Source organism: Schistosoma mansoni, chromosome W (genome assembly GCF_000237925.1).
Source record: "Schistosoma mansoni strain Puerto Rico chromosome W, complete genome".
In the NCBI taxonomy this organism is placed as follows: Eukaryota; Metazoa; Platyhelminthes; class Trematoda; order Strigeidida; family Schistosomatidae; genus Schistosoma; species Schistosoma mansoni.
In genome coordinates, this window is record NC_031502.1 from 57,544,606 (window position 1) to 57,560,521 (window position 15,916).

The 15,916-nt window shown below is 35.2% G+C and overlaps 1 non-coding gene across 1 annotated transcript; it reads left to right on the forward strand.

Moving 5' to 3' along the window:
• Nucleotides 1-283: 283 nt before the first annotated feature.
• Nucleotides 284-357, forward strand: Smp_tRNA_02242_Ser_CGA.1.1. Its single transcript has one exon. It is a non-coding gene (tRNA).
• Nucleotides 358-15,916: the final 15,559 nt, after the last annotated feature.

Below are 15,916 nucleotides of genomic sequence, written 5' to 3' on the forward strand. Positions count from 1 at the left end.
AACGCTTAACTTGTAGACCACTGAGCCTGCATCCAATGGTATAAATGTCTAACTCCAATCTATCCATGATCACTACAATCTCCAAAAAACCCCCATGCTAACAGTAACCATCATATGCTCACTAGTGACTGGCTTCAAGATTTCTTGGAGTCCTAACGAAAAGCCGTGACCAGTGGAGTCCAATCCGTGTAGGGTAGATACAGGTATCTACCTCAGACAATGGATGAATGGTTGCGCAAGATAATGGATCTGTTGAAGTTAGACATTAACACCATTGGTTGCAGGTTCTGTAATCGAGAGGTTAAGCTTTCGCGCTCGAAACCGAAGGTCATGGTTTCGAGTCCCGTATGTGGAATCGTAGATATCCAGTATTGAAGAGTCCCATACTAGGACGCAATGATCGTCCAGTGCTTCCCGATTTTCAATGGTAATGTGCCTTACATAGAATGATTAATTAAACTATTAAAATCACTACAATCTTCACAAACCCGCATTCTAATAACAAAAGAGATAACATATCTTAAATATGTACTTTTGTAAGTTAAGTGGTTATTTTTTGTATCACTTGTTTCGTGAACATCTTACTAGTAAAAGCATTCCCATTGAAAACATACTATTACTTAGTAAGATCTATTGATTGTATTTAACAATTTCATGAATAACTTACGTACAGGCAGTCGATGCATACTTCAATTCATTCTTTTATTCGAATAATAAACATTTAAAAAATTTATACAATTCAGTGCGAACGTCAAGACCATCCTACTGTATGGAGCTGAAACGTGAGGAACTACTACTTCCATCGTCAGGAAGGTACAAGTATTTATGAACAGTTGTCTATCTAAAATACTCAACATTCACTGGCCGGATACTATCAGCAACAGCGTTTTATGGGAGAGGACAAATCAGCAGGTTCCAGCGGAAGAGGAAATTAGGAAAAGACGTTGGAAGTGGATCAGAATTGCGTTAAGGAAATCACATAACTGCATCACGAGGCAATCCCTAACTTAGAATGGTGAAGGGAAGTGGAAAAGAGGAAGGTCAAAGAACATATTACGTTGGAAAATAGAAGCAGATGTGAAAAGGATGAATGTTAACTGTAAAGACCTGGAAAGGATAACTTGGGACAGTGTTGGATGGAGAATGCTGGTGGGTGGCCTATGCTCCTCGATGAGGGGTAACAGGCGTAAGTAAGTTGTTTGTTTTTTATCGAATAGTATCTAGAAAACTCCATTCATCTTCTATGAAAAAATGTTTTCCTCTATGTAAATACTAGGTATTCATTATATTGACCTATGATGCCTAATCATTACGTTTTTCTATATTGATAACAGAATAATTTAGTGACAAAATCAATTCTTTAATTGCTTATTTATAAGGTAATTGATTAGTTCAGAAAACGTTTGTAATCACTGTTTAGTCTAAGATTATAATTTCTTGATTTTCCATTGATGGTAAATAATGATCAAGTGCTTATTTTGAATAAGGGAACCCAGAAGAACCCGGAGATAAATGTTATAACTTGTGGCCGAGTGTATGCCCTGTTAATGTAAAACGTGATAAGATCGCCAATCAGATAGCAGAGATTTATCGATTGGAACAGTGACACACGAAAACCGTACGAGTAGTCCAGAGTAATTATTGGTCCTGCTTCTGCCTAGCTCAACCAGTTAAGTCCAGAACAGCCTCTGCGGTATGAATCATTATATTTCAAACATACTGAGTTTCTATACCAATCAAACTGACCACATCGTACCATAAAATAGAAAATAACATTTGTACAAGAGTTAGCCAAATGTGGCTGTGAATATGGGCGGGAGTAATTAATAGACTATGGATAACTCAAGAATGGTGAATCGTATAATAATAGTCTATATGTCAAAATAAAGCTTACAATAAGGGAGACACGAATATGAATATTTTAGTTATAAAGCGATTATATAACAAAAATATATGCATAATATTGGTCCATAAATGGTTCTCAAAAGTTACCTTTCATAACTCTCTTCGGGATACAACAATAAATAAATGTATCATTAAAAATTATCTTTTATTTCAACTAGTATACTGGCTTACTACACAGCTATTCTATCATACTATTCGGATTAGTATAGATGAAACCGTCAAGACTATTCGTTATAACAAAGAATCTTATAGACTATGAAGTCAATAAGCAAATATGGAAAGTGGCTAGCAGTGGAATCCGAGATGCGCGTTTCATCCTATTTGGGACTCGTCAAATGGATGTACCTGCATCTCAGAGTTGATGTTCACTCTGGGACTCGAACCCAGTACCTTTCGCTTCAAACGCAATCGTGCTATCCACTTGGCCACTGAGTCCTGATAGCCACTTTCTTGTGCAATGAGGCGAAGCGCACAGTATGCACATATGCCAATTAGAGACTGACCAGTTGCAGTTCAAAAACATCAATGGGAAGATTCAAACAAACAATACTAAGTGGATATGAAGTCAATAGTTTGAATGAATGTGAATAATGAGCCTGAGTTTTTAAATAGAAAGCACGAATGAAAAAAAAATCAGAAAGCCTGATTATTAGACCTATCAATCAAAGGTTAAATTAAGATATCAGTATCCGATCATAAATCTCATCCGGTCCATTATGGTTCTTTACATTTGTATTGTGGTTCCATAGAATAAAAGTATGTTCTTCAAAAACTAAATAGCCCAAATGTTCAATTACCTTTATGTATGGTTCGGTAGCCTAATGATTAAAGTACTAACTTTTATCATTTAGGTTGTGGGTCCTAATTTAGTGAACAAACAAAACTATACATTAAATTGTAAGCAAAGATGGATAGTGGCTAGCGGTGGAACCCAAGACGCGCGTTTCGTCTTATTTGGGACTCGTCGACTAGATGTACCTGCATCTCAGAGTTGATGTTCACTCTGAGACTCGAATCAAGTACCGTTCACTTCAAATGCCATCACGTTATCCATTTAGCTACTGAGTCCTAATAACCACTTGCCTGTGCAATGGGGTGAAGTTTGAATTCATTTAGTATTGTTTGTTTGAATCTTCCCATTGATGTTAGGACTGCATTTGATCAGTCTCTAATTGGCGTATCTGCACAGTGTGCGTACTGCCTCGATATAGCCTTAATTCAAACAAACAATACTAAGTATGCATTAAATTCTTCATTTGCACATCATCCATCAATTATCTCTTACAAACTTTATCGTTTCATTTTGTAGCCCTGAATCTGACTTAAATTAGATCGTATGAATAATCGCTGTCGATATATACACCCTGGCTGCTTCTGTATATAATCATCAACTGAAATCGCTTTAGTGAATAACGGAATTAAATAAGTCAAATAACAGAAGGGATTTCGAATACATGTATTTCATACAATCGTTAATCCAGACAAACGAGTGAAGAAACGAAGCGAAGAGAATAGAATGAAGCGAAATAACTCGTAGTTAAGCCAACTCAATTCAATCAATCGTGAATCGATATCTATAGCCAAACAAAAATAAGGTACAGACAAATGATGAATAGGATAAGAAATGTACATAAAAACAGTCAAAGTTGACAAGGTCAGAGTGTGACTCAAGAAGAATGAATAAATTGGTTTATTTGTAAGTTGGAATAAGCTATGTGGGCTTAACATAGCAACCGACACTACAATTTTCATTACTGTTTTTATTATAATTTTTCAGTTCGATCTTTTCAACTTTCTGCTATCAGATATTCCACTTCTGATCGGTGTTATATACTACTTATATATGTCAACATAAGTAGCATACACCACAGTAATACTACTCTGCCTAATACGTGTTTAAAGTCTCTAAACAATATCATTAGTATGTACACCAAAATATATGGCAGGGAAATTGTATGCATAAATCAGTTTAAGACTATTTTCAATTATTTCTTTGAACCTGGTCCTCAATAATTTACTTTCATCATATTTATAAAAGGAGGCCTGCATGAACAACTGGGCTACCTGTTCCTGTCATCTAGATATTTCCACAAATTATCTATTTTTGTTTGTTTTATTACATCATTATGGTTGTTAATCGTACAACCTATTCAGGAGCTTTTCTGAAAAGTGTACAACCTTTCACTGTACAAATTATAAAAGGCCCAATCAGAGATATAATGGTTGCTGGAAATATACAGTGAAAAGAATGTAAATTATTCAGATGTCGATTCCTGAACTGCTAACATCTAACTGGAGGTCATTCGATATTTATCGTCAGGATTAATCCAGAAGTAAGAAACGGAAACTTGTTGAAATACTTTATGCTTAGAATGCTATATTTTACCAAAAATATAATATTGAATAAAACCGCTAATAATAATAATAATATTAGAAGGGGTTTTGTGGATATTATAGTAGTTTTAACAGTTGAGATCATGAATCAATTGAAGCTAGACCACCATCGAAAACCTGGAAGCACTGGATGACTGTTTCGTCTTATTGTCAGACTCTTCAGCAGTGCGCATCCACGATCCAACCTCACGAGATTCGAACCCAGGACCTATCCGTTTCGCACGTGAGCACTTAACCACTAGACCACTGAGCTGGCATCCAACGGTGTTAATATCTAACTTCAACCAATCCACGAAATTAAGCGACATATCCACCAATCTCTTCAGTGATTTACTATCTCACAACAGATCTAGTTTTCAATGATGATCTATCTTCAATGGATTCATGATCTGAACTGTTAAAATAATCATATTCTCTTTTTTTTCATTCAAATTTCCTATAAAAATGGTTTTTCATTTATGAATTGGCTGAATGAATTTGTTTAAAATTATATCATTGTATTTGAATGGAATAGAGTATTCTAGTTGAGAATAGTCATTGCCTGATATGAATATGAATTCAATAATGAAAGTAGAAAAGAACAAAAGAATGATCTAATAGATCTAGTCATGAACTACATTCAATCAACATTGAAAAGAAAAAAAATACACGAAACATTGAAAGAGTGTTAAATCACTTCGTTATATAATGATGTTTGATACGAAATGGTCGTTTACAAAAATAAGTAATAAAGATAGATTAGTTAAAGTTAGACATTAACACTATTGGATGTTGGTTTAGTGATCAACAAGTTAAGCGTTTGCTCTCCAGATCGAAGGTTCTGAGCGGGATTATATGAATACGCACTGCTGAGTAGTCCCATATTAGGAAGAAATGGTCGCCCAGTGCTTCCGGGTTTTTCATAGTGGTCAAGCTTTAATTGACTGATGAATTCAACTATAAAAATCACTTTGAACAAAATTTATCTGGATCAACTGAGTCAGATACCGGCTCAGTGGTCTATCAGTCAAGTGCTCTGGCGCGAGACTGGTAAGTTCTGGGTTTGAATCTCTCGAGGCGGGATCGTGGATGCGCACTGCTGAGGAGTCCCATAATAGGACGAAACGGCCGTCCAGTGATTCCAGGTTTTCCATGGTGGTCTAGCCTCAATTGACTCATGATTTCAACTATGAAAATACTAAATTCTCCACAAAACTCCTTCTGATCAGTATTATTTGTTTAGAGAAGTACAGATGATCTATGTTAGTTCTACTGATTGTATTCTTTCAATTATCTCAACTATCTTTTGATTATCTATATGGCATATAGTTTCAGTTGTAATGAATGGTATGCAAAGTTAATAATCAGATGATATATGATTGGTATTATTTTCGTTGATCTAATAATTAGGATTTTAAAAAGACTGTTATACTAATGATCACTAAAAGTGAAGTATTATTTTTTTTAAATAGCAATTATATTATGTTGATAAGTCATATACTGGATGGAGAGATCATATTTATCTATGATGCAATATCATGGACTTAGTTTGGTTTGAAAGATGACAGAATAATTTCATTAATTAATAAGTATACATGCAATACTTACATATCTGGGCATCATCATCGATGAACACGGTGGATCTGATGCAGATGTGAAGTCATGAATCGGCAACGCAAGAGCAGCATATTCACAATTGAAGAACATCTGGGACTCAAAACAACTGTCTGTCAACCAACACCAAGATCAGAATTTTCAGTACAAATGTCGAAACAGTTCTACTGTATGAGTCGGTAACCTGGAGAACTACGAAAGCCATCATCCAGAAGACATAGGTGTTTATTAACAGTTGTCTACGCATGATATTTCGGATCCATTGGCCAGACACTATCAGAGACAAGCTACTGTGGGAGAGAACATGGATTTTAGCTATCTGAAGATTTTTGGTTTGAAATGAATATGAGAAATATTGAGTTTACGACGTACCCACAGACTATATATATGAACATGTATAAACATTACAAATGTTTCATAAATTTTATGTTTTGAATGCCCTAAATTGTGAGGTTTAATCATATTAGGTGTAAAACAGCTATTCAGTTAATAAATAAGAAGAGAATGACTTCGTTTTATCGATTTAGTGAAACAATTCGTAGATGCGCGCTGCTAAGGAGTCCCACAATAGGACGAAATGGCCGTCCAGTGCTTCCAGGTTTTCCTTGGTGGTCTAGCTTCAATTGACTCATGCTTTCAACTATGAAAACTCATAAAGGTCATTAAAAATTAACTCATTACTTTAAAGGTTATACATTTATCACAAAAATTAAAGGCTATAAGTTTGATTTCTAATGGTGACTTTACCAAAATTACCTGGCAATCAATGGTTAACATACTAAAAATTAAGTCTTAGAAACTGATCAAATAAGTAGTTAACAATTTTCAAATCATTCTTGTTCAAGATCTTGTCTCTTTTCATGAATGTAAGCAATATAGCTGATGATACATAGTCGTTAAATCTAAGATAAATAGTTTGAAAATTAATCACAGACGTTTAATTGAGTCGTGCTTGGTAGAAGAATTCAGGATGCGTATTTCATCCTGTTTTGGACCTACTAGATGGATATATCTGGATTATAGTTTACATGTGTATATCTATCAGTACCTATCTGTTTAAACACCGAATCCAGTAACCTAAGGAATTGGGATAGCTACTAACTTGCTTACAAAATCTAGATTTCCGCTTATGACAAATAAACAACTAAGACTTTTTAATCACAATCTTTATTTTACGATAATACCTAAGAAATTTCCAGATATTAAATTCACTTGGTATTATTTGTTTGAATCTTTGCATTGATGTTTAAAATTGCAACTGGTCAGTCTCTCATTGGCATATGTGCATACTGTGCGTATTGCCTCAATATTTCCTTAATTCACAAGCATTATGAACAAAGATGGATAGTGGCTAGCAGTGGAATTAAGGATGCGCGTTTCGTCCTATTTGGGACTGGTCAGCTGGATATACCTGCATCTCAGAGCTGATGTTCACTCTGGGACTCGAACCCAGTACCATTCGATTCAAACGTCATCACGTTATCCACTTAGTTCCTGAGTCCTGATAGCCATTGGAATGAACATCAACTCCGGGATGCGGGTACATCCGGCTGATGAGTTCGAAATAGGACAAAAACGCGCGTCCTGAATTCAATTGCTAGCTACTATCCATCTTTGCTTATAATACTTCCAGATATTGTTTCTATCCTATTTCAATTAAATAACGTAGCATATATACCAATTATAGGTTTATGTAGTCAACCTTAAATGCTACTTTTTGTAAACACTTATAATAGTGGTATCATATTGTCCACACTTAAGTCGACCGACAAGAATTTGAAATTGTGACTTAATTACTGAACCATGAATGTTATTATTACTAAGCTATTGTACTATATTTAACATATTTGAAAAAAGATTATTCAAGTCACGTTCAAATAATGTTGATTTTTAAAAAGAATCGTTCAATCGTTTAGAGATCTATCATATTAAAAGACTAATTTTTGAACGAAGATTATTCTCATAGTTGAAAGCATGAGTCAATTGAAGCTAGACCATCATAGAAAACCTGGAAGCTGTCGTTAATTGAATAACATCTTCAAACCCTAATCTTTTTGATTACTGCTCATACTCTTACTACTTCTAACACTATGGGATTTGAATCGACAACTGCATCTCTGTGCTAATGTGGTATGGCAATTCGAACTGATGTACGTAAGTAAGAAGTTCTACGTTGTGACTGATTGACTGACTGCTGTTGCTAAACGTTTCTTCATTACATCAGTATAATATTCAATAATATGGATACTTTCAGTATTATTTTATTCAAAATATTCAAAACAATTCAAAACTCATTACTCTCATTTCGTACCATTTTCACCAAAAAAGGAGTATCACTTGAATGTAGAGAAATCTTTGAAACATTTCCAGTTTCCATGCACACCATTAATAGATGAATGAAGAATATTTCCTCATTCTCTAAAATAAATCCTCATTATATTCCACAATTATAAATCTAAATTAATTAAGTTAAATTAAGAAAAGAAGAAGAAGTGGGGGAGGCAAATTCATCATCATAGAATAAGAATTAAGGATTACTTACTAATGAATGTTTGGATCTCCCTACTGTTGATATTAAGAATTGAATTGGATCATTCTCTATTGAAACATATAAATCATGAGTGGATTTTCTCAATATTGTTGTTATTCTGCAAAGAAATTGATATGCTTGAAGCTATTACGAGTCCACCTTACTCGGTAAAGGTAACGAAGGTCAAAGACACAGTGATATGATAGACTATTCTAATCCGTTGTCCCCGGTCCTGATAACTAAATCAAGAGGTCTTAATGAAGCCTAGAGAATGTATTCTACAAACAACCATAAAATACGAGGTCACTAAATACACATAAATCACGCTTATTTATACAAAGATAGAAGAGCCACAATGTAGCGCACTAAACGAATCCGTCAAGCAAAGAACAGTCAAGAATTTCCGAGTGAGAAATGTAAGCTGTAGGTCAACTAAGTGTTTCTTGACGTAAAAACATAAAATTAAAATTTTTAGAATAAAATCACAGAATTAGAACCTTTTCAACGTCAGTTCTGAGGATCTAACATCCTCAACATATGTATTTGAAGTCTTCTCTAAACTAGTGACTATCTAGACTCAATAACTAACAGGGTTACATGTTGGATGTTTAAAGCCAAATGTGCTGGGTTCAAATCTGAGAGAAGATATTAACTCTGGGATGATGGTGAATTTAGATGATCAGTCTCAAATGAGATGAAACGCGTCTCCTGCATTCTAAAGTAAGTCACTATTCAAATATACTTAAAAATTTCAGGTTTACCTTCAAAGTAGTGGTATCCATTCTGAAATTAGCTTATGCTAGATATATGTGAATATTTTTCATACATAGTTCCCCTCATCACTTTAAAGGTACCAGAAACAAAAATATGAAGAGAATAACATGAACTCATTTTGCTTCACTAGGAGCTTATCAGCAGCTCACAACAATATGGCTTTAAAATATAGACATGAATAATTTTAGTTGAATATTATTGTGAACGGACATTGGAGGAGTTTAGCAGGAATGTAAACAAAGATTAGTGACTAAATGAAATATTACAGATGTATGTCTTATGTAAAAGAACATCCTACAAATATCCTTTGTGACAAAGAACTAGAAGTAAAGAGCTAGAAGTAATTTGTTACCTAATGTGAAAACACTAGTGATAAGTAAGAGCGAAGTGAGTAGTGATGTAACAGACGAAATAATCTAACACAATTTCATAAAGTAACACCAAGATTCAATAGACTAGAGCTGAGCTACTTATCAATTACCTTGAGAGATTTCAAGGTGTCTACCTGATATTCTGTGTCCAACAAATGGTTGAAGATTGAGTTATTCAGGGTATGGAACAACATTTGATCTGAATGAATAGTTTTTCGAAACCTACTATCTGGATCAGTAAGATCTTCTAGTTCTTCATTAGTGACTAATAGTCACCATTGGATGATAATGTTATAATATCATACAGCAATCATAGTATAGTGAACGAGAACACAAGTCAGCACAATCGAATGTATTTGAATACAAAATTTCAGAATCTCTTAGTAAATATTTCATTTGTGAAATGTCAATCACTCGTCACAGACATCATTGTTTCTTCAATTACACACTAATCATTCTCTGTTCTCGTTCTGTTTTCTTCAATCTTCTGCCTCCAGGTATTTCACTGTGGATCGATGAAACATACTACTTATATCGATTGATATCAGTAGCACACACTATAATAGCTTAGCTACTTATCAATTACCTTGAAAGATTTCAAGGTATCGATCTGATATCCTGTTTCCAACAGACGACAAACCATAAACTTATTTCTAGTTTCTGGTTATTGATTAAGCACTAACAGATATATTAGGTAATGAAAACTGTATTCTAATGTGAACATTTCATTATAACATGCTTATATTATACATAATCATTTCAAGTTGCTACTTTGTTAACTACGTATTAGCTTCTCAATATCATAGAACAAGAAGGGAAGGAATAAGAAAAAAAATTTACATTTCAAATGTAAAATTTCATTTCCTTTTTTTCCGTTCTGTTTTCTCTAGCTTCCTTTTTTTCTAAGAAGGGGGAGAGAAAACTAGAAAATTTTATTCATGTACATTCTTGTTCTTATTAGTTGAATTAAATATTAAATGAATTAAATAATTAGACATGTTTTAATATTCTGAGGGTGAAGAAAGTCAGCTCTACCTCTTGAAATGCTCTCGCATGGACATGCGTATACAACCATTCCCAGAGAAGTCCAACTCACTGCCTTCTCTTAGTGAGGGTGTTGTTTACGAAATTGAGAGGATAAAAAGCGAATGTCCGGCGCTTTAACCAGGTTGGTGGACATCGAGGGTCCATCTAGGTGAGTTGGGAAACCCTAATTCCAAACCAATAGTGTACATGGAATCCAATATCCTGAGGAAACAAATGGTGTATGAATCAATTATTCGTCACCGGTTATCATGGTGTAGTATCAGTTTATATTTTAAGCCCATATAGTTTATTCTAGCTTCTGGCCAAGACAATTCGCCTGTCCATTCGGTTTTGTTAATTATTCGCTTATTAAACTTGACTACCTTTTTATATGAGCGCATGTGTATGCACACTTCGTATCTTATTCATCATATGTCTGTCATTCATTTTTATCTGACTATAAATGTTGATTAACGATTGCTTAAAATGAATTGGCTTCCCAGCCATCTCCAATACGTATTATTTTCGCTTCGCTGTCGAGTTAGCTTACCAGCCATCTCCAAAGCGCGCGTCATTTTGCTTCATCAGTCTGATTCCCTGACCAGATCAATGTGTAGAAAATATATGTATTCTAAATCCATTCTCGTATTCGACTTATTTAACTCCATTATTCACCAATGCGGATAAAGTCATTTATTACATACGAGGATAGACAGTACGTATGATCAAAAAGAAATCAGACTTAAGCTACTACAACAATGGGAGTGCATCTCCTTACGATGCTTCATCGCCTTGTGGGTCAGAGCTTTAGGTCAAAGGCTCCGGTTGTGGGGATCCCTAGGAAAACCACGTGCTTCGATTTGGGTAGTATAATAACCCACACATAAATCAATTGGCTTATGTGGCCTATATGTAGTCTATGCCCCTTTTGTACCAATAGTTGTGTTTTCAAATAAATGTATTTACATTAATCACTTGACAGAATAATTATACTGCTTCAAATTCAATACTCTTTCTTTTTCCATCATCATACATATACTTGTAGTGGAGTTTATAACAAAGCCTGTATTTCTGATTCAATCACCTAAGGTTCCTAAATTTCATTGCAAATATGGAAATGAGTATGTGTTTTAAAACCTTTTTTCATTCAATAAATGTTTTCTAAACCTTTAAAATTCTTACCATCTTACAATATTTTCCGTCAAAGTCTATAATAGTCAATACCATACTTAATAGTAGCCTTTATCATCTGCTACATATCAAATTATAGATCAGAAGGAGTTTTGTGGAGATTTCAGTATTTTCATAGTTGATTTCATGAGTCAATTGAAGCGCACTGTTGAGGAGTCCCATAATAGGATGAAACGGCCGTCCAGTGATTCCAGGTTTCCCATGTTTATCTAGCTTCAATTGACTCATGATTTCAACTATGAAAAACGTATCAAATTCACTGACTTTGAAATATTGCATAATAAAGTAAACACTAAAAAAGATAATTATGTCATATCGTACTATTCCTACAGAAAGACCAATTGTGTGTGTTGTTACAGTTAACTGACCCTAACCGTCGATGTATTGTAAACTTCTGTAGTGGACATTGAGGATAAATGTTCTATACTAACATTAGATCATAAATGATGTTTTATTGTATAGTGTCAGTTGCTATGTTAAGGCCACATAGCTTATTCTAACTTACAGACAAGCAAATTTATTCATCTTACTTGAGTCGCATTTTAAACTTGTTAATTATTCGCTTATCAACCCCGACTGTTTTTACGTAAACGTAAATGTGTGTGCATTTCTTATCCTATTCATCACATATCTGTAACTTATTTTTGTTCGGCTATAAATATCGATTCACGATTGGCTAAATGGAGTTGGTTTACTTTCCTTCTGCAATCTGCTTCGCTCTTCCATCTTTGTTTCATCTCCCTGATTACCTGTTCAAATCAGTGAGTGCATTGAAAATACATATTCAAGGTACATCCTCGTATTTGAGTTATTTTATAGGAGGATTGACGATATGTACTTTTCAATAACAATCATTCATATGATCAACCTGGAGTCAGATATAGGGCTACTCAAGTGGTGAGCCTATCGACAATATGATCTGATCTAATTGGCGTCAAAGTAACGGGCCACTAAAATTGTCTGTTGAATACATATGGAAGTATACTGAGTTTCTAATCAAACTATTTCTATGGCGAATGAATATAGTGATTTAGATGCTTCAAGAAATGCATGACAATTACTTACACATGAATATTGCATACACAAATTTTGGTTATGTAGTTGATGTGTGGGCCAGAATGATAATGGTTGGTTGCTTTGCTGAGTCAGACATTAGATAAGGTGATAGGTGTTATATATGTTGTAAATTCCCCTATCCTTATCATTATTATTGATTGATTGACTGTCCTTGTTGCTGGATTGTGTCGGATTTTGGTGTGGAAATATATTGACGTTCTAGTCAGGCTAATCTTGTGTTCTTGATCTGAGTTGTGTTGAAGTCCTGTAGAATAGACACTGGGTGGGAAATCTAGTGTAGATATTCGTCTGAAGTAAATTAACGTCCTATATACGTGTAAAAACTGAAAGGACTGTTATAAAAAGAAACCCTAGCGTTATAACAAGTATCCTACCGTTTATGACAGTAGTAAAAAGTGTTTTGTTGTACTATTGAAATGATAACATTTCGTCTTTAAAGTCCTTGTCTAAATCCAAAGACTAATTACAATTCTTCTTTAACAAAGAGATTTAGTTTGAAATTTTTGACTAACATTTTATTCATTCTGTTATATTTAGAGCTTAGATTCTTGATATACCGTGTACAGCATTCGAATACTAGAACCTCCCGAGTCGCAAACGAGAAGACAGAAGATGAGATGTTTCTGGCAAGACTTCTATTGAATACCGATTGGATAAGATATTTCTCAGTGTTTTCAGAGCATTTTTGGCTTCTTTTTTGGAGAAGTTTTCTGCATCTCCCCCAAAGCATTCATACATACCTGTACTTTATTATAGTTTTCATAAGTATCCATTATTAAATTATACAATATATGATGTAATTAATCATAAATAGTATGTCTTTACCTCTTGTCTTGATTCATTTTCTTAATATTTTCTAAAATTTAATTTCAAGAATGTTCTATTTTTATAACCCCAGGTACTTGTTTCCCTTATTAACACAATCTCCACCCCTTTTTACTTTTACTTTTACTTACGCCTGTTACTCCCAATGGAGCATAGGCCGCCGACCAGCTTTCTCCAACCCACTCTGTCCTGGGCCTTCTTTTCTAGTTCTATCCAATTCTTGTTCATTCTTCTCATGTCTGTCTCTATTTCTCGGCGTAATGTGTTCTTTGGTCTTCCTCTTCTCATTTGACCTTCAGGATTCCATATGAGGGCTTGTCTTGTGACACAATTGGGTGATTTCCTCAAAGTGTGCCCAATCCACTTCCAGCGCTTCTTCCTGATTTCTTCCTCCGCTGGAATCTGGTTTGTTGTCTCCCACAGTAACTTGTTGCTGATAGTGTCTGGCCATCGGATCCGAAGTATCTTGCGTAGACAGCTGTTAATAAACACTTGTATCTTCTGGATGATGGCTTTCGTAGTTCTCCACGTCTCTGCCCCATACAGAAGAACTGTCTTGACATTTGTATTGAAAATTCTAACCTTGGTGTTGGTTGACAATTGTTTTGAGCTCCAGATGTTTTTCAGCTGTAGGTATGCTGCTCTTGCTTTGCCGATCCGCGCCCTCACATCTGCATCTGATCCACCGTGTTCATCAATGATGCTGCCCAGATATGTAAAGATTTCCACATCCTCCAAAGCTTCTCCGTCAAGTGTAATTCGATTGGTGCATATTGTATTGTATCGGAGAGTCTTGCTTTTCCCTTTGTTTATATTGAGACCTACTGCTGCTGAGGCTGCTGCTACACTGGTCGTTTTCTCCTGCATTTGTTGTTGCGTTTGTGATAGAAGAGCCAGATCATCCGCGAAGTCTAAATCGTCAAGCTGCATCCTGCCTGTCCACTGTATCCCGTGCATTCCTCCAGATGTTGACGTCTTCATAATCCAGTCGATCACCAGGAGAAAGAGAAAGGGTGAGAGTAGGCAACCTTGCCTAACACCGGTCTTTACCTCGAACGAGTCGGTGAGTTGTCCTCCGTGGACGATTTGGCAGTTTAGTCCATCATAGGAGTTCCGTATGATGTTGACTATCTTCTCAGGCACGCCGTAGTATCGAAGAAGCTTCCATAGTGTCGTCCTGTCCACGCTATCAAATGCCTTCTCGTAGTCGATGAAGTTGATGTACAGTGATGAATTCCATTCGATTGATTGTTCCACAATGATACGTAGAGTTGCGATTTGATCTGTGCACGATCTATCCTTACGAAATCCAGCTTGTTGATCTCGAAGTTGAGCGTCCACGGAATCCTTCATCCTGTTTAACAATACTCATCTCCACCCCTACCCCCACCATAATTGAATCAATTAGATCTAGACATCTAGAACTACAATTACAAATTCAGTTCTTTTCATTAGATTAAAAGAATAACATGAAATCATTAATACAATATAAAAATGAAATCAATTAATTTCCATAGTTTTCTTAAACATTTTTTTAATGATTTCATGTAGTAGAGATCATGAATAAATTGGATCTAGACCACCATGGAAAACCTGGAAGTACTGGACGGCCGTTTTGTCCTATTATGGAACTCCTTAGCAGTGCGCGTCCACCATCCCACCTCGCGAGTAACGAACCCAGGACCTACCAGTCTCGCGTCAGAGCGCTTAACTACTAGACCACTGAGCCGGTCGGCATCCAACGGTGTTCTTTTTTAACTTCAATCAAGCCACGAAATTGAGCAACCGTACACCAATGTCTTCAGTGAGTTGATATCTCGAAACAGACAGTTTTTTAATGATTTAAACGATTTTATAAAAAGTGATTTCGTCATTGAATAGAAACCATGATAATATTGAAAACAGTTGAGTCATTCTAATTTGGAACCCTTCAACAATGAGTATAAATGAGACTGTTAAAGACTCAATAAAAAAAGACAGGTTTTCTCAATAGACGTATTCCTTTAAGAACCATTGAATTAATTCACATTTATAACTATTGTGGTATGTCCTACTGATGTCAATCAATATAAGTAGTATGTTTCATCGATCCACAGTGAAATACCTGGAGGCAGAAGATTGAAGAAAACAGAACGAGAACAGAGAATGATTAGTGTATAATTGAAGAAACAATGATGTCTGTGACGAGTGATTGACATTTCACAAATGAAATATTCACTAAGAGATTCTG